Source organism: Oryctolagus cuniculus, chromosome 14 (genome assembly GCF_051225735.1).
Source record: "Oryctolagus cuniculus isolate XC-2025 breed Fujian yellow rabbit chromosome 14, ASM5122573v1, whole genome shotgun sequence".
Lineage (NCBI taxonomy): Eukaryota > Metazoa > Chordata > Mammalia > Lagomorpha > Leporidae > Oryctolagus > Oryctolagus cuniculus.
The window spans coordinates 55,405,025-55,432,282 of NC_142880.1; the positions used below are offsets into that span (position 1 = coordinate 55,405,025).

At 36.4% G+C, this 27,258-nt stretch overlaps 1 pseudogene; it reads left to right on the forward strand.

Annotated features, from left to right (window-relative positions):
- The first annotated feature begins 313 nt into the window (after positions 1 to 313).
- Positions 314 to 27,258, forward strand: part of LOC127489576 (ubiquitin-conjugating enzyme E2 variant 2 pseudogene) — a 167,536-nt pseudogene continuing 140,591 nt past the window's right edge.

Below are 27,258 nucleotides of genomic sequence, written 5' to 3' on the forward strand. Positions count from 1 at the left end.
TACAATAAGTGATTTCTCTTAGAATAACTCACACTATTAAATATGAATCATAGAGGCCATAAAACATTTTTTGTTTTCTTTTATAGTGATCTAAGAGAAAAAATGGAAACTAATCTAAGTGTGCCCAAAAAATGGATAGATACGGAGGCTTAAAAAATGGAAAAAAGCTGAGGTGGGAACAAATGTGTTACTAACACTCACTGACATTTATTTATTGAGTACATAAGAATTTAATTTAAAAAATGGCCCCTGCCCACAGACTCTTAGATTGCTGGAGTCTCGGTGACTGGAGGAGCTGTTGCGAGGGGTATTAATGGCCCAGAAGGACTTCCAACTGGCTGTCATCGACAGAAATCTGGAAGTAGCCAAAGCCGGGACCGGCGAGCCTGATGAAGAACATTTGGCATTTAGCTGTGATTTTGCTAAAGAACACAATGTTCATTGATCTCATTTGAAAAGATGGAGAAACACTTACATCAAATACATTTCTTGGTAAATGCAGTTGGTGTTAACAGGGATGATCTTTTAATAAGAACAAAAACTGAAAATCTGGGCTCTCAGCTTCACACCAATCACTTGGGGTCCATGCTGACATGTAAAGCTGCTGTGAGGAGTAGACTGGTTTAGATCTGTAATTGATGCACAGTTATTCTTAAGTGTTGAAAATTAACTGAAATGTGATCCCTGTTGAACATGGTGGTGGGAATGGGAGAGGGAAGAGATGTATAATTTGGGACATGCTCAGGCTGACTTGCCCCAAGTGGTGGAGTTGGAAGCATACCAGGGGATTCCAATTCAATCCCATCGAGGTGGCATGTACCAATGCCATCTCACTGTTCCAGGTGATCAGTTTCAGTTCACAGTTGGTCATGGTGAGGGGACTGGGAGTCAAAGGGAGCACATAGACAAGTCTAGTACCTGCTAACGCTAACTGATGGAGTAAATAAAGGGGAGAGTGATCCAACATGGGAAGTGAGATACTCAGCAGACTCATAGAATGGCAGATGTCCTAAATAGCACTCTGGCCTCAGAATCAGCCCTAAAGGCATTCGGAGCTGGCTGAAAAGCTCATGAGAGTATTTTCAGGCATGGAAAGCCAAGACACTCTGGCAAAAGATCTCTGTGAGTGAGATCCCAGTGGAAAGAACAGGTCATCAAAGAGGGAGGTACCTTTCTCTGAAGGGAGGAGAGAACCTCCACTTTGACTCTATGACCTTGTCTAAACAAGATAAGAGTCAGAGAACTCAGAGGGCTTCCATAGCCTTGGAAACTCATGACTGGAGCATAGGGAGATTACTGATGCCATAAACAGGAGTGTCAATTGGTAAAGTCAACAACAGGAGTCACTGTGCACTTACTCCTCATGTAGGATCTCTGTCCTTAATGTGCTGTGCATTGAGATTTAATGCTATAACGAGTACTCAAACAATATATTTCACTTTGTGTTTCTATGGGGGTGCAAACTGTTGAAATCCTTACTTAATGCATACTAAACTGATCCTCTGTAAAAAAAAAAAAAAAAAAGAAAGAAAAGAAAAGAAAAGAAACTATCAACTCCCAACTTGACTCTCACTGGGATTAAACATGACAATAGGTCTGATCTGATTTCATCATCATTTAAAAAAAATCATCTATTATTTTTCACTTTATGTTTCTGTGTGGGAGCAAACTGTTGAAATCCATACTTAATGTATACTAAGCTGATCTTCTGTATATTAAGATAATCGAAAATGAATCTTGATGTGAATGGAAGGGGAGAGGGAGTGGGAAAGGGGAGGGTTGTGGGTGGGAAGGACGGTATGGGGGGGAAGCCATTGTAATCCATAAGTCGTACTTTGGAAATTTATATGCATTAAAAAAAGTTAAAAAAAATTGTTAAATTAACAAAAAAAAAAAAAAAGCTGCTGTGAGGAGTATGATCTAGCAGCATGGAGGGTGTATTGTCAAAAAGAGGAAGTATTATTGGCTTCAAAGGCAATTTTATACTGCCCAAAGTTAGGAGCTATTCAAGTATATCCAAATTATTTGTGTATATTTTATCAAAAACTTTTATTAGCAAAAGCAAAAAAGAAATATTCCAGAATTTAATTCTACGTTTGGTGGGAGGTATCATGTTGGTCACTGGGGCTAATTTTCTCCAGTATCTAATACCATCCAGCTTAATAGCTCAAAGCAACAAGACAGAGCTACTGCAATGAGTAATTCTCATTTGTCAATCTAGTCATCTGGCTGAGCCCTGAGTCAATGAATAAGAAAATAAGAACTGCCTGTTCATGCAAGGGAACTCCAAGTCAGTCTGTGGAGAGTAAGCAAGCAGGGATGTGAACACTCATGGTTATTTTTACAATGTCTCACTAGCACAGGCTTGCTTTATAATTTTAATAGATTTCTGATAGTTAACTTGCCTTGTAACTTGCAGATTTGTGTTACATTCCTCTTTATATTTTTTTCTGGGCATAAGAAATAATGATCTACTTATAAATTGTACATATATGCAATTATGTATACTTTTCTATATTGGCATGACCTCATGCTATTTTTATTCTCTTAATACATTCATCTTACTTAGGTAATGTTAAGTAATAATGGAGATAGATGACAGTAATGATAGTGCTAATATACATATACATGTGCATACCAATAGATAAATGAAATGACCAAGTCATTCTATCAGGAATCTTAACACTTTAAAAGAACTAATTTTTTATTCATATTTTCAATATATGAAAAGAAAAAATTAGTGAAATAGTGAAATGCATTTGTTGAAGCCCCAAATACATTCACATGGGAAAGTAACATAACTTATTAATATGTTATCTTACTATCTTATTTAAATATTTAAGTATTGTTTGTTTTTCCCTCAATTGTTGACAAATTTCATGTCACCATGAAAGATGAATGTATTCTATAAATATTAAACTTTTATTTAATTACATGGTGGCAATTCTTAAATCATGTTTTGATATCTCCAAATATATTAAAAACATTGACTTCAGAAAGACAAACCAAAATAAAACATTATTAATTTCCATTGAAGAAATATGCATTTATGTCCAAATATCTGTCCTTAGCTTAAGAAAGTTTTATCAAGTAGTGTTCTCTTTTCAGCACAATTTGTTTCTTTTTTTTTTAATTTCTTTTTTTTTACTTTTTTTTTATTTAATGAATATAAGTTTCCAAAGTACGAATAATGGATTACAATGGCTTCCCCCCCATACCGTCCTTCCCACCCACAACCCTCCCCTTTCCCACTCCCTCTCCCCTTCCATTCACATCAAGATTCATTTTCGATTATCTTAATATACAGAAGATCAGCTTAGTATACATTAAGTATGGATTTCAACAGTTTGCTCCCACACAGAAACATAAAGTGAAAAATAATAGATGATTTTTTTTAAATGATGATGAAATCAGATCAGACCTATTGTCATGTTTAATCCCAGTGAGAGTCAAGTTGGGAGTTGATAGTTTCTTTTCTTTTTTTTTTTTTTTTTTTTTTTTACAGAGGATCAGTTTAGTATGCATTAAGTAAGGATTTCAACAGTTTGCACCCCCATAGAAACACAAAGTGAAATATATTGTTTGAGTACTCGTTATAGCATTAAATCTCAATGCACAGCACATTAAGGACAGAGATCCTACATGAGGAGTAAGTGCACAGTGACTCCTGTTGTTGACTTTACCAATTGACACTCCTGTTTATGGCATCAGTAATCTCCCTATGCTCCAGTCATGAGTTTCCAAGGCTATGGAAGCCCTCTGAGTTCTCCGACTCTTATCTTGTTTAGACAAGGTCATAGTCAAAGTGGAGTCTCTCTCCTCCCTTCAGAGAAAGGTACCTCCTTCTTTGAAGACCTGTTCTTTCCACTGGGATCTCACTCACAGAGATCTTTTGCCAGAGTGTCTTGGCTTTCCATGCCTGAAATACTCTCATGGGCTTTTCAGCCAGATCCGAATGCTTTTAGGGCTGATTCTGAGGCCAGAGTGCTATTTAGGACATCTGCCATTCTATGAGTCTGCTGAGTATCTCACTTCCCATGTTGGATCACCCTCCCCTTTATTTATTCTGTCGGTTAGTGTTAGCAGGTACTAGACTTGCTTATGTGCTCCCTTTGACTCTTAGTCCTTTCATTATGATCAATTGTGAACTGAAATTGATCACTTGGACTAGTGAGATGGCATTGGTACATGCCACCTTGATGGGATTAAATTGGAGTACCCTGGTATGTTTCTAACTCTACCATTTGGGGCAAGTCAGCTTGAGCATGTCCCAAATTATACATCTCTTCCCTCTCTTATTCCCACTCTTATGTTTAACAGGGATCACATTTCAGTTAAATTTCAACACTTAAGAATAACTGTGTATTAATTATAGAATTAAACCAGTCATATTAAGTAGGACAGACAAAAAAACTACTAAGAGGGATAATGTATTAAGTTGTTCATTAACAGTCAGGGCTATGCTGATCAAGTCACTGTTTCCCATAGTGTCCATTCCACTTCAACAGGTTTCCTTTTTGGTGTTCAGTCAGTTGTCACCGATCAGGGAGAACATATGGTATTTGTCCCTTTGGGACTGGCTTATTTCACTCAGCATGATGTGTTCCAGATTCCTCCATCTTGTTGCAAATGACTGGATTTCGTTGTTTCTTACTGCGGTATAGTATTCTAAAGAGTACATATCCCATAATTTCTTTATCCAGTCTACCGTTGATGGGCATTTAGGTTGGTTCCAGGTCTTAGCTATTGTGAATTGAGCTGCAATAAACATTAGGGTGCAGAACGCTTTTTTGTTTGCCAATTTAAATTCCTTTGGGTAAATTCCAAGGAGTGGGATGGCTGGGTCGAACGGTAGGGTTATCTTCAGGTTTTGAGGGATCTCCAGACTGACTTCCATAGTGGCTTGACCAGTTTGCATTGCCACCAACAGTGGGTTAGTGTCCCTTTTTCCCCACATCCTCGCCAGCATCTGTTGTTGGTGGATTTCTGAATGTGAGCCATTCTAACCGGGGTGAGGTGGAATCTCAATGTGGTTTTGATTTGCATTTCCCTGATTGCTAATGACCTTGAACATTTTTTCATGTGCCTGTTGGCCATTTGGATTTCCTCTTTTGAAAAATGTCTATTGAGGTCCTTGGCCCATCTCCTAATTGGGTTGTTGGTTTTGTTTTTGTGGAGTTTCTTGATCTCCTTGTAGATTCTGGTTATTAACCCTTTATCTGTTGCATAGTTTGCAAATATTTTTTCCCATTCTGTCGGTTGTCTCTTCACTCTCCTGACTGTTTCTTTTGCAGTACAGAAACTTCTCAATTTGATGCAATCCCAATAGTTGATTTTGGCTTTGACTGCCTGTGCCTCCCGGGTCTTTTCCAGAAACTCTTTGCCTGTGCCAATATCTTGAAGGGTTTCTCCAATGTTCTCTAGTAACTTGATGGTGTCAGGTCGTAGATTTAGGTCTTTAATCCATGTTGAGTGGATTTTTGTGTAAGGTGTAAGGTAGGGGTCTTGCTTCATGATTCTGCACGTGGAAATCCAATTTTCCCAACACCATTTATTGAATAGACTGTCCTTGCTCCAGGAATTAGTTTTAGATCCTTGATCGAATATAAGTTGGCTGTAGATGTTTGGGTTGATTTCTGGTATTTCAATTCTGTTCCATTGGTCTATCCATCTGTTTCTGTACCAGTACCATGCTGTTTTGATTACAACTGCCCTGTAGTATGTCCTGAAATCTGGTATTGTGATGCCTCCGGCTTTGTTTTTGTTGTACAAGATTGCTTTAGCTATTCGAGGTCTCTTGTGCCTCCATATAAATTTCAACACCAATTTTTCCAGATCTGAGAAGAAGGTCTTCGGTATCTTGATTGGTATTGCATTGAATTTATAAATTGCTTTTGGGAGAATGGACATTTTGATGATATTGATTCTTCCAATCCATGAGCATGGAAGATTTTTCCATTTCTTGGTATCCTCTTCTATTTCTTTCTTTAAGGTTTTTTAATTTTCATCGTAGAGATCTTTAACGTCCTTGGTTAAGTTTATTCCAAGGTATTTGATTGTTTTTGTAGCTATTGTGAATGGGATTGATCTTAGAAGTTCTTCCTCAGCCATGGCATTGTCTGTGTATACGAAGGCTGTTGATTTTTGTGCATTGATTTTATACCCTGCTACTTTGCCAAACTCTTCTATGAGTTCCAATAGTCTCTTAGTAGAGTTCTTTGGGTCCCCTCAATAAAGAATCATGTCATCTGCAAAGAGGGATAGTTTGAGTTCTTCCTTCCCAATTTGTATCCCTTTAATTTCTTTTTCTTGCCTAATGCTCTGGCTAGAACCTCCAGAACTATATTGAATAGCAGTGGTGAGAGTGGACATCCCTGTCTGGTACCAGATCTCAGTGGAAATGCTTCCAACTTTTCCCCATTCAATAGGATGTTGGCTGTGGGTTTTTCATAGATTGCTTTGATTATATTGAGGAATGTTCCTTCCAAACCCAGTTTGCTTAGAGTTTTCATCATGAACGGGTGTTGTATTTTATCAAATGCTTTCTCGGCATCTATTGAGATAATCATATGGTTTTTCTTCTGCAGTCTGTTAATGTGGTGTATCACATTGATTGTCTTGCGCACATTAAACCATCCCTGCATACCAGGGATAAATCCCACTTGATCTGGGTGGATGATCTTTCTGATGTGTTGTTGCATTCTATTGGCGAGAATTTTATTGAGGATTTTTGCATCTATGTTCATCAGGGATATTGGTCTGTAATTCTCTTTCAGTGCTGCATCTTTTTCTGGCTTAGGGATTAAGGTGATGCTGGCTTCATAGAAAGAATTTGGGAGGATTCCCTCTTCTTCGATTGTTCTGAATAGTTTGAGAAGAATTGGAGTTAGTTCTTCTTTAAATGTCTGGTAGAATTCAGCAGTGAATCCATATAGTCCTGGGCTTTTCTTTGTTGGGAGGGCCTTTATTACTGTTTCAATTTCTGTCTCAGTTATGGGTCTGTTTAGGTTTTCGATGTCTTCCTGGTTCAATTTAGGTAGGTTGCATGTGTCCAGGAATCTATCCATTTCTGATAGGTTTCCCTGTTTGCTGGCATACAAGTCCTTGTAGTAATTTCTGATGATTCTTTTTATTTCTGTGGTGTCTGTTGTTACATTTCCTTTTTCATCTCTGATTTTATTGATTTGGGTCTTTTCTCTTCTTTTTTTTAGTTAGTTGGGCCAATGGGGTGTCAATTTTGTTTATTTTTTCAAAAAACCAGCTCCTCGTTTGGCTGATTTTTTGGAATGTTTTTCTTGATTCAATCCTGTTGATTTCTTCTCTGATTTTAATTATTTCTCTTCTCCTACTAGATTTTGGTCTGGTTTGCTGTAGATTTTCTAGATCCTTGAGGTGAATAGATAGCTCATCTATTTGGTGCCTTTCCAATTTCTTGATGTAGGCACCTATTGATATAAACTTTCCTCTTAACACTGCTTTTGCTGCGTCCCATAAGTTTTGGTATGTTGTGCTGTTATCCTCATTTACTTCCAGAAAGTTTTTGATTTCTCTTTTGATTTCTTCTATGACCCATTGTTCATTCAGGAGCATGTTGTTCAATCTCCATGTGTTTGCATATGCTCTAGGGATTCCTGAGTTGCTAATTTCCAACTTCATTCCTTTATGGTCTGAGAAGCTGCATGGTATGATTCTAATTCTTTTGAATTTGCTGAGACTTGCTTTATGGCCTAGTATGTGGTCAATCCTAGAGAAGGTTCCATGTACTGCTGAGAAGAATGTAAAATCTTTAGCTGTAGGATTGAAAGTTCTGTATATATCTGTTAGATCCATTTGGGCTATAGTGTCGTTTAAATCTACTGTATCCTTGTTGATCTTCTGTCCTATTGATCTGTCTATTTCTGAGAGTGGAGTATTGAAGTCCCCCAGTACTATTGTATTGGGGTCTAAGTCTCCCTTTAAGTCCGTTAACAAATCTTTTAGATAAACCGGTGCCCTGTAGTTAGGTGCATATACATTGATAATTGTTATATCTTCCTGTTGAATTGATCCCTTAATCATTATGTAGTGTCCCTCTTTGTCTCTCTTAACGGTTTTTGTAGTAAAGTTTATGGTGTCTGATATTAAGATGGCTACGCCTGCTCTTTTTTCATTTCTGTTGGCATGGTATATCTTTTTCCAGCCTTTTACTTTCAGTCTGTATGGATCTTTGTTGGAAAGATGTGTTTCTTGTAAGCAGCAAATAGATGGGTTTTGTTCCTTAACCCCATCAGCCAATCTGTGTCTTTTAACTGGACAGTTCAGGCCATTCACGTTCAATGTGACTAATGATAAGTGGTAACTTTGCCCTGCCATTTGCCAAAGATAAGTTCTAATATATGCTTTGAATTCCCTGTGATCTTTTGCTGTGAGGTTTCCTTCCTTTACCTTCTTTCATATTGATGACCGTGTTTCTTTGTTTCTGTGTGTAACACATCTTTAAGCATCTTTTGCAGGGCTCGACGAGTGGCAACAAATTCTTTCAATTTCTGTTTGTTATGAAAAGTCTTTATTTCACCTTCATTCACAAATGATAGCTTTGCAGGATATAATATTCTGGGCTGGCAGTTGTTCTCTCTTAGTACCTGGGCTATATCTCGCCATTCCCTCCTAGCTTGTAGAGTTTCTGATGAGAAGTCAGCTGTGAGTCTGATTGGAGATCCTCTGAGAGTAATCTGACATTTCTCTCTTGCACATTTTAGGATCTTTTCTTTATGTTTCACTGTGGAGAGTTTAATTACAACGTGTCGTGGTGAGGATCTCTTTTGGTCGTGTTTATTAGGGGTTCTGTGAGCTTCCTGTACTAGGATTTCTCTGTCCTTCTCCAAACCTGGGAAATTTTCTGCTAATATCTCACTAAAAAGGCCTTCTAATCCTTTCTCCCTCTCCATGCCTTCAGGAACTCCTAGAACCCGAATGTTGGGTTTTTTAATAGTATCCTGAAGATTCCTGTATGGATCTTTGTTGGAAAGATGTGTTTCTTGTAAGCAGCAAATAGATGGGTTTTGTTCCTTAACCCAGTCAGCCAAACGGTGTCTTTTAACTGGACAGTTCAGGCCATTCACGTTCAATGTGACTAATGATAAGTGGTAACTTATCTATGTTTTAGATTTCTAATTTCCTCGTCTTTTCTTTGGTCTGACTGTATCCTTTCCTGTTCTCTGTCTTCTAAGTCTGATATTCTCTCTTCTGCTTCTCCCATTCTGTTTGTAAGGCTCTCTATTGTGTTTTTCATTTGATCTATTGAATTCTTCACTTCAGTCACTATCCCAGTTTCCTGTTGTACTAGTTGTTTCGTTTCATTTTGATTCCTCCTTAATATTTCATTTTCACGAGAGAGATTTTCTATCTTGTCCATTAAGGATTTCTGTAGTTCAAGAATTTGTTTTTGAGAACTTCTTAATGTTCTTATCAATTTTTTGAGATCTGCTTCTTGCATTTCTTCTATGTCATCATCCTCATAATCTTGAATTGGGGTGTCTTTTTCATTTGAGGGCTTCATGGTGACTTCCTTGTTTTTATTACCTTGGTTTTTGCGTTTGTTATTTGTCATATTGGAGATATTTGGTTTCTTCACTGTGGTGCTTTTTCTTGTTATACTATGACTCTAGATTAAGTGGACTATCTGTTTTTGATGGAGCCTTAGGGCTTGAGATGGGTGTGGCCTGAGAGCTCTGTTTGGTTTGCCAAAGGTGACACTCCCAGGTTGGGCGTGGTAAACCTCTCTCTCTCTCTCTCTCTCTCTTTTTTTTTTTTTTTGATTCAAAAGGGAAGTTATTCTGCACAGCTGAACGAAGTTGGAGGTAGTTAGCAGGCAAATGATATACCCACAGGAGCCAGAGATCGGAAGCTCTTTCCCAAGGACCACACAGGGAATCTGTTCGGCCCTCGGAGTGGGCTCAAATTCTCCTTCAGTCTCCCACTGGGTTGCCAAAGTTACGGAATTGTAGCGTCTCTGGAGAGTGCTCACGTGAATTCCGTGAGTTCTCTCCCCCACCGTCTCTTTTTTCACAGTCTCAGTTCAGTAGCACCACAAATTTACTAGCTCCTAATCTCCTGTTAATTCGCCCTGCCCAGAGTCAGGTTTTTCTGCTAGGCTCAGGGCCGGTGCAGACCTGAGGTCGCTCTGCTTATGACGTATGTCCAAGATGGCGCCTGCTCTTTGTCTTGCTCGCCCTTGAGAGGTGAGCGGAGAGAGAGAAACCCGTGTCCGTACCAGTCACCTTTTTTTTTTCCCCTCTCTCTCTCTTCCAGTTAGCTTGGTGAAGTCCCCCCCCCCGGGGGTCGGTCCCTCTAGTCTCCTCTCTCCGCTTGCCTGCCAGTGTCTCGGGTTATTGAAGTTCGGCTCACCTCGCGTTCCAGCGCTGGTGTGTTGAGTCTGCCGCTGTTGTCCCGAACTGTGGGCTCCCACGCTCTCCATGCAGGTCTGCTCCCCTTCCAGCGCCGATGTGTGGACTCGGAGCCCTGGACGTCCCAAGTCTCCCCGCTGTTGCACTCCCCTTTGAGCACTTGCGCGCAGACCCTGCAGCTTGCGTAGCTCAGTCCCGCGGCTCGGCTTCCGCGGCTCGGCTTCCGCGGCTCAGTAGCACAATTTGTTTCTTTTAAATTCATGAGCTGCAATATCACTTAAAGAGTTAAAAATATCCATGAAACACAAAATTGAAATAAATGTGATCAGATACCAGAATGAAGAATTAACAATAAAATTGTTAATTGCTAATGTTGCTTTGATTAAATTTATATAAACATAAATGTTCACAGATGTTGATATTTTATTTTGATTTATGCAAAAGACATTTTCAAATTGCTATTTGAAGATAGTGCTGACATCGTTTTACCAGTTGGAGAGTAACTATAGTGCAGTAAATCCATGTCTTAAATATTGTAATGTCGTGATTGTAGTGTCTTTAATTTCATGATTGACAAATTTCCAAATATAGTATTCATGGGTGACTGCCAGATTAACTTTTAACTACTCAATATCCAGCTCCAGGCCAGCACTGCAAATGCTAGCTACAGTGCTGTGATAATTACCTATATAAGAATATTCTCAATCTTACGGAGATCAGACATATCCAGGCCATGAAGTTTCAACGTATAAATAAGAAGAGTGAAGAATTCAGGATGTAATGGCATCTGTCCCTTGATTCAAATTCAGAATTATTTTTTCTGAAATGTTCCAGAAAGTCTGGAAACATGTTCATTTCAATCCATTTTGTAAGTCAACTAAAAAAATAGAGAGTATTCAGGCAAAGTCAAATTTTCACTTGACAATAAATGCAGTGGACAAGAAATGCATGAATTCTCAGGCTAATAATAAAAACAGGGGTTGGCACTGTGGCTTAGAGCGTGGTGCCACTGCCCGCAGTACAGGCATCCTATATGGGCGCTGGTTCGAATCTTGGCTACTCCACTTCTGATCCAGCTCTCTGCTATGGCCTGAGAAGGCAGCGGAATATTCTCTAAGTCCTTGAGCCCCTGAACAGCATGGGAGACCCAGAAGAAGCTCCTGGCTCCTGGCTTCATATTGGCTTAGCTTCAGCCATTGCAGCCAATTGGGGAGTGAATCAGCAGATGGAAGACTTTCTATCTCTCTTTCTCTCTCTCTCTCTCTGCCTCTGTATCTCTGTAACTCTTACTTCCAAGGAAATAAATAAATCTTTAAAAAATAATTAATATAAACTAAATCATGTTATGAAATTATAGCACATGCCTTAGCAGAAGAGGAAGGAATAATATTTTAGTGCCCTTAGTATGGTTGTCACTTGCTCTGTGATTGGTATCTTGATTAGGATCACATTGAATCTGGAAATTGGTTTGTGTAGTATGGACATTTGGATGGTATTAAGTATTCCAGTGCATGAACACAGAACAGTTTTCATTTTTTATGTCATTTTTTCTTTCATTAATGTTTAGTAATTATCATTGTTGCGATCTTCACAATTTTGTTAAAATTCATTCCAAGGTATTTTTAAAAATAGCTGTTATGAATAAACCTAACCTTATAATTTCTTTCTCAGACATAACATTGCAGGTATATATAGATGATATTGTTTTTTATCTGTTGATTCTTATCCTGTACCATTGCCAAATTCTAGGTGCATTATATCTTAGTAGAGTCTTGGTTTCCCTATATGAAGATCGTGTCATCTGCAAACAGGGATAATTTACTTCCTCCTTTCCAATTTGTATTCCTTTTATTTCCTTTTCTTGCCTAATGTCTCTGGCCAAAACTTTCAGAACTATATTAAATAACAGTTATGAGTGTGAGTATGTTTATCTGGTTCCATATCTTAGTGGAAATGTTACAGCTTTTCTCCATTCAATATGATGTCTTTTGTGAGTTTAACGAATTCAGTATTCCATGGCTAATGAATGTCTAATTGTTCTTACTAGTCTAGACCAAAGGATATTTTTTTGGTTTGATATTTTTTCTCAGTTCAACAAGAGATTACACCAGGCTTCTTCCAATCCATGAATTCTAAGATTTAGACTATATATCTCAGAAGGGGAAGTGGAGAAAAATACGTTTTTGATGAAAAGAGTCAAGGAATCAATGAAACACCCAAAGACAGTATTTGCAAAGATCCAAGCTCTAACAAACTGTTTTTGTATCCAGTCCAGTGTTAGTAACAAAAACTCTGAGGAAATGCCTTATAGTTGTTCTACTTCAGCTAATAAATAGCAAAGAAATAGCACCATCTACACTGGAGGAATAGCAGCAAAAGGAACCAAAGAATCTATAATGGACTATAATTAGATATACTTGACATCCTTTGATATATATTCACAGAGAATCCTCAACTTCACAATGCCCTGTGGCCCTGAGAATGGTGTAGTGTCCAATTCTCAGATACATTAAATTTCTATTGCAGGAGTAACAACTTACAAGTTTTAAAACAATACACATTGATTACCATGTGCTTCTGGAGGTCATAGCACAAATTAGTATCCATGATCCAAAGCAGAAACATCAGCAAGACTAGCTCCTTATGTAACCTCAGATGGAATTGTCTATAGACATTATATATTTTGATTTATATGTAAAATCATTATCAATTTTAAATCTGTATTGTTTTACATTCAAGTAGTATATCTATGATTTAGGCTAGTAATATCTTCACTAGAGTTAAATATCATCATGTTGACTAAAAATAGATAAAGTGATACATGTTAAGCTCTGGTCAATATGTTTGCATTCATGATGAATTAGCATGGTAAGTGTTACTAAAGTGTTGACGTTTTATCTCAAGATATTTTATTCTATTTCCTTTTGTAGCCATAATACACTTATTAAAGTAAAATATTAAGAAAATGCTATTTATATGCCTAGAAAATGGTAAAATTTTCTACTTTTCATGAACATTATTTCTACATAATGAATAAAATTGATTTTCATGGTTGTGTTATTAATTAATTACATTTAACAAAAACAGTGTGTGAAGCATGGGTAATGGAAACGTGTAAACCTGGAAAGCAAATTTATTCTCTAATTCAGGCTATGAATACATGGTTTTAAGACAAAAGATAACTTTATTATACCTTTTGCATTTATGTGTTTAATCTTAACAATTTTCACTATTTTTAAATGCTACATAAAATTCCCATATTTATGGGATTCCATGAAGTGTTTTAATCTATTACATGTTGTGTAATGTATGATTAGGATAAGCATATTTCCCTTCTCAAATATTTAACATTTATTTCTTCATAAAAGCATTCAAAATCCATTCCTTTAGGTTTGTTTTTTGGAGAAAACATATTATCTACAGTTACCCTATTGTGCATTACAACACCAAAACTTCAGTGTTTTGACACTGCAAGATTACATTTAGAAATGCTAACCAATTATCAATACAAATACAAAAATATTTTATATCAAATACATACAAAACTCAAATAATTATTCAGTACACATGTATTGAAAATTTTATCTAAAACGGTCATCAAAGAAGGAGGTAACTTTCTCTGAAGGGAGGAGAGAACTTCCACTTTGACCATGGCCTTGTCTAAATATGATCAGAGTCGGTGAACTCAGGGGGCTTCCATAGCCTTGGCAGCTCATGACAAGAGCCTAGGGTGATTATTGAGGCCATAAACAAGAGTGTCAATTTGTTAAGTCAACAACAGGAGTCACTGTGCATTTACTCCTCATGTAGGATCTTTGTCCTTAGTGTGCTGTACATTGAGATTTAATGCTATAACTAGTACTCAAACAGTATTTTTCACTTTATATTTCTGTGTGGGAGCAAACTGTTGAAATCTTTACTTAATGTATGCTAAACTGATCTTCTGTATATAAAGAGAAATGAAAATGAGGAGAGGGGGAGGGAAAGGGGAGGGTTGCGGGTGGGAGGGACGTTATGGGGGGGAAGCCATTGTAATTTATAAGCTGTACTTTGGAAATTTATATTCATTAAATAAAAGTTAAAAAAATAAAAAAATTTAAAAAAGAAAATTTATCTAAAATATATACTTACTTTTTTCTTGACAAAACATCAGACTGCTATACCATACAATTTTTTCACAATTTATTTTATTTATTTGAAAAGGCACAGTTGCAAAGAGAGAGTGAGAGAGAGAAAGAGAGAGAGAATCTTCCATCCACTGGTTCATTCCTCAAATGGCTGCAATTGTTGCGGCTGGTATAGGCCATGTCTTCCACAAGGTTGCAGGGCCCAAGCAATTGGGCATCCTCTGCTGCTTTCCTAGGTACATTAGTCGGAAGCTGGGTCAGAAGTAATTGCTGCTAGGCCTCAAACCATCATATATATGGGATTGCAGGTGCTCAGGCAGTGGCTTAACCCACTACACCACAATGCTGGCCCCTTGAATATAATTTCACAAATGACTAAACATTTTTTAATCCTTATTTTAGTCTAATTTTTAGCTTTGAATTCTTTTTCTTTAGATTTGTTGAAGTGTAATTTTAAAGATTTTATAGATTTGATGTCTGCCATGTAATTTTTGACATACATAGACTCTGGAAAAAGGTTATCACAATCAAACTAGTTAACCCACCTGCCATCTCACATAATTACTTATTCTCTTAATACATTTCAAGTATAGATTGAAGTATTACTAAGTATATTCACAATGCTGATATTAGAATTCTAGAACTTATTCTACTCCCTTAACTGAAACCTTATGCTCTTTGACCAATACCTCCCTCACTTCCCTGAGAGGCCAAATCCTGAAAAAAATCACTCCATTCTCTGTTTCTGTGAGTTCAAATCCTTTATACTACACATGGGCGTGAGATCATGCAACAGTTGTCATTTTGTACCTTTACACTTGATTTAGCACAATACTTTTAATTTTTATCCATGTTGTGGCAAATGGCAGGATTTCCTTCCTTTTTAAGGGTGAATAAGAAAAATGAAGTGAGGGACCCCCAAACTATGGAAGTAAACATTGTATGGAAAGAATAGGATTGTTGAAAAAAGTCCTCAGAAGAAGGAGCAAATATCAGAGTTATTTTCCAATTAGCTTCTTAAAAAATTAGATGATTTATCTTTTGAGAAAAGATAATGATGAATATGAGATGAAAATTAAATAATGAAAGGATGTTGTTGTAATCAATACAGTGTGACTATGGTACCTACCGATACACTGATGAAGTGGATGTTGAATCACAGGAAAAAATTACTTTTAGAAAATTACCCTTGAAAACAAATTAGTAGGTTACATTGTGGATGTTCTAAAAATATAGATCCTAAAATATTCAATATATTGCATTCAATTATATGTAACAAACTTAAAGAAAACTCCAATATTCACATGAGTGTGTATGTATATGTGTTGGGAGTGTCCATGACCAAACATACTATAGTGAATAAAGCAAAATGGCAAAGATATACGCAGGTTGAATATTCCTTATCTAAAATGCTTGGGACCAGAAGAGTTCAGATATCAGATATTTTCAGAGTTTAGAATATTACATATGTATATTGTCATGCAAAAGATACCTAAGATCAAATATAAATTTAGTCTACATTGCACATGCAACTTACACACATAACCTGAAAGAAATTGTATAAAATATTTTAACAACTTTGTGCTTAAAATAATTTCATGTTGTGGAACTTTCCACTTATCATTTCAAGTTAGTGCTTCTTATTAAGTGTCTGATTTTGGAGCATTTTGTATGGTATATTTTCAGATTAGGTATAGCCAACTTAATCTATTTTAGATTATTTAGTACCTATTATCTATTGTTTCAGTATACTCAATTTTGATTATTGAGTTTATTAGCAATATAGAGATTTCCAGAAATGTTTAGCATATTATTAATTTATAAGTATTATAATTCCCATAGGTGAAAACTTACCTCAATGGGTAAATTTGCATTTTCTCACAAGTAAAAATGTATTGTGCATATTTTACACATTTAAATTTTCTCCAAAATATTTCTTTATATCCAATTAGTACATCTAAATTAGTGATAGTGAAATTTGGGTCTAGTTCTAGCAAATATTTACTCAGTTTAGTTTTTACTTACTTTTTCCCGAGGTGATTTTGATAGTATATAAAAAGTGGACAGTATATTTTGATTCAAATAATATCCTGATGTCGGTTTAAATCATCCAAATATGTCATAGTAATATTTTTTTGAAGCAAGATTCCATTATGTGTCCTCATACATGTACAGTTTTCAAAACTGCCATACATGATGGTCAACTTTATCTATTTAAACTTATGTTATCCCTTGTTATAGTACACTTCCTTATAGAAAGGCTATTTCCTTGGTAGTTATTTTATATGTGATATTTTATGAGCATTTAATACTTAAGTTATTTAATATATTATCTTTTTTTTTAATTTTTTTGACAGGCAGAGTGGACAGTGAGAGAGAGAGACAGAGAGAAAGGTCTTCCTTTGCCGTTGGTTCACCTTCCAATGGCCGCCACGGCCGGCGTGCTGCGACCAATGATCCAATGGCAGGAGCCAGGTACTTATCCTGGTCTCCCATGTGGGTGCAGGGCCCAAGGACTTGGGTCATCCTCCACTGCACTCCCTGGCCACAGCAGAGAGCTGGCCTGGAAGAGGGGCAACGGGGACAGAATCCGGCGGCCCCACCAGGACTAGAACACGGTGTGCTGGCGCCGCAAGGCAGAGGATTAGCCTAGTGAGCCGCGGCACCGGCCTAATATATTGTCTTAATTGTATATTTTCCATTACAGTGTGACACTTCAATAAATCTAAACAATATATACTGATTATTCCAGGATAATTAACATTTTCTTTTCTTATTTTATATTTCATGATTAGAGCCTTCAAATTGTTCTCTTTTTTGTTTATAAAATCTCTAAAATCACCCCAGTCTGCTGTGGAACACTGGGACTTACTCCTGCAAGTTAACCTGTTATACAACCTCCAGCTAAGCCTCCCTACCCCACCCCAGCTTCCAGTAATAAACATTTCATGTTCAGATCAACTTCTTTTTATTTCTATATGTGAGAAAGAGCATGTCCTATTTGTCTTTCTTTATTCAGCTTGTTTCTCTTAATAAAATATTCTCGTTTATAATATTTTAAAAAGTTACATAAATATTGCAATTAGTTTAATTTAGTAAAACATTTGTAAAGGCATGATTGAATTTCTTGTATTTACACTTCTTGGTGAGGTAGATCAAATGTCCAATATGTTCATGAACAAGAAGAGCAATAGTATGCACTATTGTCTGTGTTGGCATATTTCTTATCTGAGTTATGGAGGATTCTTCACTTTCATTTTTAAGATATTGCCTGATTAACAAAGAATGTTGCTACGTGGCATGTTTTCATAGTTTCCTTTTCCAGCTAGATTAAATATGGAAGTGCTCATGAAGAAATAAGACAAAGTTTGTAATTAAGAATGTGCATAATGCATAAGATAAAGAATTCAGAGCAATAGTAAAGGAGAAGTGAAAGACCTAAATATATATATATATATATATATATATATATATATAGGTCAGATAATTTAAGTGTGAGACAAGAGAATATTAACACAAATTTAATAAAAAAATAAAAGTTTTTTTTGTTGTTGTTGCTTTAGATTAAAAAGTTCAGGGTTCTGTACAATGCAAGTGTGAATCAGCAAGACGGAATAAACACTGCTGTGATTCTCTTAGGATTTCTCTCCCTTTGCTGACTTCAGCTTCTGAGAGCTCAGTTTCACCTATTAGTTTTATACACCAAGAGTAGGAAAGATAATTTGAAATACAGGATTATCAGCTAATATTTAAATTTCCACAATGAATTCTTTTCTAGTTCAAATTGTGCCTGCTGGATAATGCACTGCATATCACGCATTGGGTTAGGAAGCTGTGCACTGAAACAATCACTATGGCAAGGTTGATAGGTGTGTAGTGAAGAGTTTCCATCAATGGTTTTCAATGCAGGCTGCAGGTTGGACTTGTTCTGGATTTTAAACAGAATGCTGATGCTGGTAATCTCCTAGATGTATACTCTATCAGTTGCTGGAAGTATGTTACTATCTCTTTGTATAGTTATATTAGCGATAATACAAATCTGGACATTAAACAAAGCTCTTCTTGTTACTCTAATAGACAGCCTGGAAAGAGAGCCACAGGATTAGTACCAATACATCCAACCTTAGAGATGTAAATGAGGTTTAATCCCATGTCAACTCAACATAAAAGTTTTGTTAGTGAGTAAGTAGTAAAAATTATGGAAGTGGAAAGTTCAATACAATTCATTATTTGTAAATATCTTAGTTACAAGTGAGACAACATAATTGAATTCACTATCTCCAGCATGTAGTGTATGGTTGATAGTTGCACATAATTATAGAAGCTTTGCAGTGTAAACCCAAATGTGACATTTATATACTTTTCATAAAGCTTTACAAAGGTCTATGGGCATGTAAATGTAAGAAATTATATTTAAATACAACTAATATTTATATCAGTTATAATCACTTCTGCCCAAATCAGTTTTCATTTTGACAAACAGGAAATCCACTAGAAATGTATATTTACTTCAAATTATATATTATTCAATATTAAAATGTTGACATTTCCTTTAAAGACTTTTAACTTTAATTATTTTTATCTCAATTGAAAAATATAGGATAAAATAATTTAAGCCTTTGTTTGAGAATGAGAAAATGCTAGATCATTTTAAAATGTTTTATAAGCAAACTGAATTTCCTGTCACATCATAAAAGTAGGTTTTGCTTTGTTTGCTATTTCTATGGTCTCTTGCCGAAGATACTGTTGTAAAATTTTTCAAGTTCTAAAAAAGGCCTTGAATTTCTTCTGCTTTGTTAGCAAGTTTATTAATACGATGGGCAGAGAATCGTAATGCCTCATTGCTTTCAAAGTGGCATTGAAGCAAAATCACTTCAACCAGGCATCTACGTAGGAGTAAATGAAAAACAGGCTTTTTACTTCCCTCAAAGACTGAGGAAGATGCATATCTCTTTTAACAAATGCAAGTACATCAGCAATTAACAATTTTAAAAATTATACTTCAATTAAATTAAGAAAGGTTGTGTATCTAGCACAGCATCAATCATAAACTAAAATTGGTGTATAAACGTGTGAATGCTATACTGGGGTCCAATAAATTTCACTACATGATAAATTATGATTTATATGCTACCAGCTTTTCCATTTCCTCGCAAATATAGTTGGAAGAGAACAGGTGGAGGAAAGCTATCTCTTTATCTCCCTCCTTTTCAAATAAATAAATAAATAAATAAACAAATAAAACATTAAGAAATAATTCCAAATTGAAAAATGTGTCTACAAACTGAATTTTTTACCTATTTTATTTGAAAAGAAAATAAGTAGAGAAAATTAATTTACTATTTATGCACAATCTTATATAGTATTAATTTAATCTAACAACATACCATTATTTTGTGTGTCTTTTTGTTGAAAAATATTCACTAGTATCTATTAGGTTCAGCTTGAGCAGTAACAAGCAATGATTTTGAAATCACCAAGGCGGAGCCAAGATGGTGGAATAGTGAGGACGTGCACTGATAGTCTCAGTACTACATGGAACCGTCTCTAGGACTGACCACATACTAGGCCATATAGCAAGTCTCAGCAAATTTAAAAGAATTAGAATCATACGATGCAGCTTCTCAGACCACAATGGAATGAAGGTGGAAATTAGCAACTCAGGAATCCCTAGAGCATATGCAAACACATGGAGATTGAACAACATGCTCCTGAATGAACACTGGGTCATAGAAGAAAGCAAAAGAGAAATCAAAAACATACTGGAGGTAAATGAGGATAACAGCACAACATATCAAAACTTATGGGATAAGGCAAAAGCAGTGTAAAGAGGAAAGTTTATAGCAATAGGTGCCTACATCAAGAAATTGGAAAGGCACCAAATAAATGAGCTTTCAATGAATCTCAAGGATCTAGAAAAACTGCTACAAACCAGACCCAAATCTAGTAGGAGAAAAGAAATAATTAAAATCAGAGAAGAAATCAATGGGATTGAATCCAAAAAACATTACAAAAAATCAGCCAAACAATGGGCTGGTTTTTTGAAAAAACAAACAAAATTGACACCCTATTGGCCCAACTAACTAAAAAAGACTCAAATCAATAAAATCAAAGATTAAAAAGGAAACATAACAACAGACACCACAGAAATAAAAAGAATCATCAGAAATTGCTACAAGGACTTGTATGCCAGCAAACAGGGAAATCTATCACAAATGGATAGATTCCAGGACACATACAACCTACCTAAATTAAACCAGGAAGACATAGAAAACCTAAAGAGACCCATAACTGAGGCAGAAATTGAAACAATATTAAAGGCCCTCCCAACAAAGAAAAGCCCAGGACCAGATGGATTCACTGCTGAATTCTACCAGACATTTAAAGAAGAACTAACTCCAATTCTTCTAAAACTATTCAGAACAATCGAAAAAGAGGGAATCCTCCCATATTCTTTCTATGAAGCCACCATAACCTTAATCCCTAAGCCAGAGAAAGATGCAGCATTGAAAGAAAGTTACAGACCAATATCCATGATGAACATAGATGCAACAATCCTCAATAAAATTCTGGCCAATAGAATGCAACAACACATCAGAAAGATCATGCACGCAGACCAAGTGGGATTTATCCCTGGTATGCAACGATGGTTCAATGTTCATGAATCAAACAATGTGATACACCATATTAACAGACTGCAAAAGAAAAACCATATGATTATCTCAATAGATGCAGAGAAAGCATTTGATAAAATACAACACCCGTTCATAATGAAAATGCTAAGCAAATTGGGTATGGTAGGAATATTTTTCAATAAAATCAAAGCAATTTATGAAAAACCCACGGCCAGCATCCTATTGAATGGGGGAAAGTTGAAAGCATTTCCACTGAGATCTGGTACCAGACAGGGATGCCCACTCTCACCACTGCTATTCTATATAGTTCTGGAAGGTTTAGCCAGAGCTATTAGGCAAGAAAAACAAATTAAAGGGATACAAATTGGGAAGGAAGAACTCAAACTGTCCCTCTGCAGATGATATGATTCTTCACTTAGGGGATCCAAAGAACTCTACTAAGAGATATTGGAACTCATAGAAGAGTTTGGCAAGGTAGCCAGATATAAAATCTATGCACAAAAATCAACAGCCTTTGTATGCACAGGCATTGCCACGGCTGAGAATGAACTTCTAAGATCAATCCCATTCACAATAGCACAAAAACAATCAAATACATTGGAATAAACTTAACCAAGGACGTTAAAGATCTCTATGATGAGAACTTAAAAATATTAAAGAAAGAAATAGAAGAGGATACCAAAAAATGGAAAAATCTTCCATGCTCATGGCTTGGAAGAAACAACATCATCAAAATATCCATTCTCCCAAAAGCCATTTATACATTCAATGTGATACCAATCAAAATACCAAAGACATTCTTCTCAGATCTGGAAAAAATGATGCTGAAATTCATATGGAGATGCAGGAGACCTCGAATAGCTAAAGCAATCTTGTACAACAAAAACAAAGCCAGAGGCATCACAATACCAGATTTCAGGACATACTACAGGGCAGTTGTAATCAAAACAGCATGGTACTGGTACAGAAACAGATGGGTAGACCAATGGAACAGAATAGAAATCAACCCAAACATCTACAGCCAACTTACATTTGATCAAGGATCCAAAACCAATCCCTGGAGTAAGGACAGTCTATTCAACAAATGGTGCTGGGAAAATTGGATTTCCATGTGCAAAAGCATGAAGCAAAACCCCTACCTTACACCTTACACAAAAATCCACTCAAAATGGATTAAAGACCGAAATCTACAACCTGAAGCCATCAAATTATTAGAGAACATTGGAGAAACCCTGCAAGATATAGGCACAGGCAAAGATTTCTTGGAAAAGATCCTGGAGTCACAGGCAGTCAAAGCCAAAATTAACATTTGGGATTGCATCAAATTGAGAAGTTTCTGTACTGCAAAAGAAACAGTCAGGAGAGTGAAGAGACAACCGACAGAATGGGAAAAAATATTTGCAACTATGCAACAGATAAAGGATTATTAACCAGAATCTACAAAGAGATCAAGAAGCTCCACAACATCAAAACAAACAACTCACTTAAGAGATGGGCCAAGGACCTCAATAGACATTTTTCAAAAGAGGAAATCCAAGTGACCAACAGACACATGAAAAAATGTTCACGATCACTAGCAATCAGGGAAATGCAAATCAAAATCACAATGAGGTTTCACCTCACCCCGGTTAGAATGGCACACATTCAGAAAACTACCAACAACAGATGCTGGTGAGGATGTGGGTGAAAAGGGACACTAACCCACTGTTGGTGGGAATGCAAACTGGTCAAGCCACTATGGAAGTCAGTCTGGAGATTCCTCAGAAACCTGAATATAACCCTACCATTCAACCCAGCCATCCCCCTCCTTGGAATTTACCCAAAGGAGTTTAAACTGGCAAACAAAAAAGCTGTCTGCACCTTAATGTTTGTTGCAGCTCAATTCACAATAGCTAAGACCTGGAACCAACCTAAATGCCCATCAACAGTAGACTGGATAAAGAAATTATGGGATATGTACTCTATAGAATATAATACAGCAGTCAAAAAAATGAAATCTGGTCATTTGCAACAAAATGGAGGAATCTGGAAAACATCATGCTGAGTGAAATAAGCCAGTCCCAAAGGGACAAATATCACATGTCAACCCTGATTGGTGACAACTAACTGTGCACCAAAGGGGAAACCTGTTGAAGTGAAATGGACACTATGAGAAACAGTGACTTGATCAGCCCTTGTCATCATGGTTGATGTACAATTTAATACTTTAGCCCTTTTAGTATTTTTTTGTTCTACTCAATACTATTGGTTGAACTCTGTAATTAACACACGATTGTTCTTAGGTGTTTAAAGTTAACTGAAAAGTTATCTCTGTTAAAATAAGAGTTGGAATAAGAGAGGGAGGAGATGTACAATTTAGGACATGCTCAAGCTAACTTGCCCCAAATGGTGGAGTTAGAAATGTGCCAGGGGATTCCAATACAATCCCATCAAAGTGGCATGTACCAATGCCATCTCACTAGTCCAAGTGATCAACTTCAGTTCACAATTGATCACACTGATAGGTCTAAGAGTCAAAGGGATCACACAAACAAGACTAGTGTCTGCTAATACTAACTGATAGAATAAAAAAAGGGAGAGAACAATGCAACACGGGAGGCAGGATACACAGCAGACTCTCATAGAATAGCAGATGTCCTAAACAGAACTGTGGCCTCAGAATCAACCCTTAAGGCATTCAGATCTGGCTGAACATCCCATGAGAGTATTTTAGGCATGGAAAGCCAAGATACTCTGGCAAAACAAACAAACAAACAAACAAACAAACAAAACACAAAACCACCTAAATGAAAGATCTCTGCAAGTGAGATCCCAGTAGAAAGAAAGGGCCATCAAAGGATGTACCTGTCTCTGCAGGGAGGAGATAACTTCCACTTTGTTTATGACTTGTAAAAATAAGATACAAGTCTGAGAGCTCAGGGGGCTTCCATGGACTCGGCATCTCATGACTAGAGCCTGGGGAGACTGCTGACACCTTAAACAAGAGTGTCAATTTGTTAAGTCAACAACAGGAGTCACTGTGCACTTACTCCTCATGTAGGATCTCTGTCCTTAATGTGTAGTTCAGTGTGAATTAATGCTATAACTAGTGCTTAAACAGTATTTTGCACTTTGTGGTCTGTGTGGGGGCAAGCTGATGAAATCTTTACTTAATATATACTAAATTGATCTTCTGTTTATAATGATAATTGAAAATGAATCTTGATGTGAATGGAATGGGAGAGGGAGCGGAAGATGGTAGGGGTGCGGGTGGGAGGGAAGTTATGGGTGGGAGAAAGCCATTGTAATCCATAAACTTTACTTTGAAAATTTATATTTACTAATTAAAAGTTAAAAAATATTTTTTTTTAAAAAAGAAATCACCAATACACAGGGAATAATCAGTGACAATAGACTATCTCACACTGGGGACAAATAGTGAGAAAATTGCTTGGATTATGTAATCTGATAAAAAAAACAATTCTTTTTTTGAAAGAAGAAGTACAGGCATACACATACAATATATTCATGTGGGTGCAACATGTATTTGATTTTATATATTAAGTAGTATATTATAAAGTCTTATAATTTCAATAATCCTTTTATAGATATATTTAGATGTATTTATTTATTTGAAAAGCATAGTGATAGTAAAAGAGAGTCGGTGAGAAAGAGAACAAGAGAGGTCTTGCATCAGCTGGTTCACTCCTCCAAGGGCCCAGTGACTGGGGCTGGGCCAGGCTGAAGCCAGGAGCTAGGACTGCAATCTGGGTCTCACAAGCAGATGCCAGTGACCCAATCACTTGTACTATCACTGGCTGCCTTGCAGAGTCTGCATTGACAAGAAGCTTGAATAGGGAACTGGAGCTGGAACTCAATAATTGCATTGCAAAAAAGTGATGTGGATATCACAACCCACGTGCCTCTCTTGTGAGTACATTGAACACACATTGACATTACAGGTAATCTCCCCATTTCAGTATACTTAAACACATATACCAAGTCCATTTAGTCATATATAACAACATATATGTCAGTTTTGGGGATTAGAATATGAATAAGTTTGAAGGGCTGTTATTTTTTCCATGGCATTTAGTAAACAACAAAAGAGTAAAGAAAGAACAATTATTCTGCTATTTATGTGGTGATGCAAAAAGACTCAAAACAGTAAACACAATGCTGAAAGGACAAAATGAAGTCAGAGGATTGACTACCCAATTCAAGACTGACTAAAATCTACAGTAATTAAGATGTTTCTGTGTTGGCAAAAGAATAGGCGACCAGTTCAGTGGAATATGATAGGGAGGCTAGAACTGGCTTCCTGTAAATATAGACAATTGATCTTTGACAAAAGAATGGAGGAATACAATAGAGAAAAGATACCCTTATTGATAAATGGTACCTGAACAACTGGATATCCACATGGAAAAATAAGTAAATATAGACACAGATCTTTTAGTCATCACAAAAAATTAACTCAAAATGGATCAGAAACCTAAAATGCTAAACTATAAATCCCATGATCATAGCATAAGAGAAAATCAAAATGAACTTGGACATGATGACGACTTTTAATTACAGAACCACAGACATAATACATGAAAGAAATTAATAAGCTGGAGAAGACCAGCCACACACTCAGAGAAAATATTTGCAAAAGACATATTTGCTATAAAACTCTTGTCCAAAGAATGCAAATTCTTGAAACTTAATTGTGAGAAATAAATGAACACTGACAGCACCAAATGTTTCCCAGGTGTGAGACATGGAAACTTTTGTTTATTACTATTGGGAGTATTAAATGGTATAGGGACTTTGGAAGACTTTGTCAGCTTTACAAAACTAAAGCATGTTCTCAGTATTTTTACCCAAATGATTTGAAAACTTATATCCACACCAAACCTGTACATACATGTTTAGTTCCATTGTATTCATAAGTGCCAAAACTTGTACACAACCTATAAATCATTCAGCTTTTGAATGGATAAATAAATGATGTATTGGTTTAATCAGTGAAATGTTACTCAGAACTGAGATGAAATGAACTATCAAGTCATGAAAAGACATAGAAAACTTTAAATGTTTAATACTCAGTGATAGAAGGTCAGTGGAAATTCTATGCTCTGCATGTTTCAAACTAAGCAGCATTATAGAAAAGATAAAACCATGGAGGCAGTAAAATTATCAGTGGTATCCAGAGTTTGTTGGGAAGGGAAATAGTTAGAACACACACACACACAAACAAGTAATCTATTTAAAATCATACAATATATCTTTTTGTAAGTGAAAGATTTTTTTTTCAAGATTTATTTTATTTATTTGAAAGAATTACAGAGAGAGGTAGAGACACAGAGAGAGATCTTCCATCAGCTAGTTCACTGCCCAGATAGCTGCAATGGCAGGAGCTGAACCTGAGCTGATTCAAAGCCAGGAACTTCTTCCAGGTCTCCCACATGGGTGCTGGTGTCCAAAACCTTGGGCCATCTTCTGCTACTTTTCCAGGCACTAAAACAGGGAGCTGGATCAGAAGAGGAGCAGCCAGGACTAGAACCGGTGCCCATATGGAAAGCTGACCCCGCAAGCCAGGGCTATAACCAGCTGTACTGAAGCACCAGCCCCCAGACAGTATAACTAAGCAGCCATTTCTCAAAGGAAAACATACAAATGGATGACAGGTATTGAAAAAATGCTCAATATTACTAATCACCAGGGACACACAAATGAAAACCACATTGAAATATCATTGCACTCAAGTTACATTGGCTGCTATTAAAAAGGCAATAGATGACAAATGCTTGTGAAGATGTCCAGGATAGTTAATCTTTGCACACTATTGATGTAAAAATAAATACAACTGGTATAGAAAACAGTACAGAGGTTCCTCAAAAATCTAAAAATATGGAACTGCCATGTGATTCAGAAATCTCCCTATTGGGTACATATACAAGGGAAATGAAATCAGCTTTTAATAGAAACATTGCATTCCAATGGCTTTTTGCAGCTTTATTCTCAATAGTTAAGAAATCAAAACAATATAAGGGTCTGTTAATGGATGATTGGGTCAAAAAACTGCAATGAATATATGCATACACACACACACACACATATATATATATATATATATATATATAT